Source organism: Aulonocara stuartgranti (genome assembly GCF_965226115.1).
Source record: "Aulonocara stuartgranti genome assembly, chromosome: 2".
NCBI classification, from domain to species: Eukaryota; Metazoa; Chordata; class Actinopteri; order Cichliformes; family Cichlidae; genus Aulonocara; species Aulonocara stuartgranti.
In genome coordinates, this window is record NC_138940.1 from 36,475,524 (window position 1) to 36,475,762 (window position 239).

The following is a 239-nucleotide window of genomic DNA, read 5'->3' on the forward strand; positions in this document are numbered from 1 at the left end:
AAAAAACAAAAACCCATCAGGCGTGATGTCACTGAAATAACATTATGAGATTATGAAATAAAGATCCATAACAGCTGATAACTCCAGTGCCATTGTATATATCAGATGGCAGCCTAAAAAATCTGCTGCTGCAAGTGAATTAGCGTATAGGCCTACTTCTTGCATGAGTTGAAGGGTGGAGTTTATAAAAGATTTTTAATCATGTTTAATGCAGCGATGGGTGGAAACACACACACACA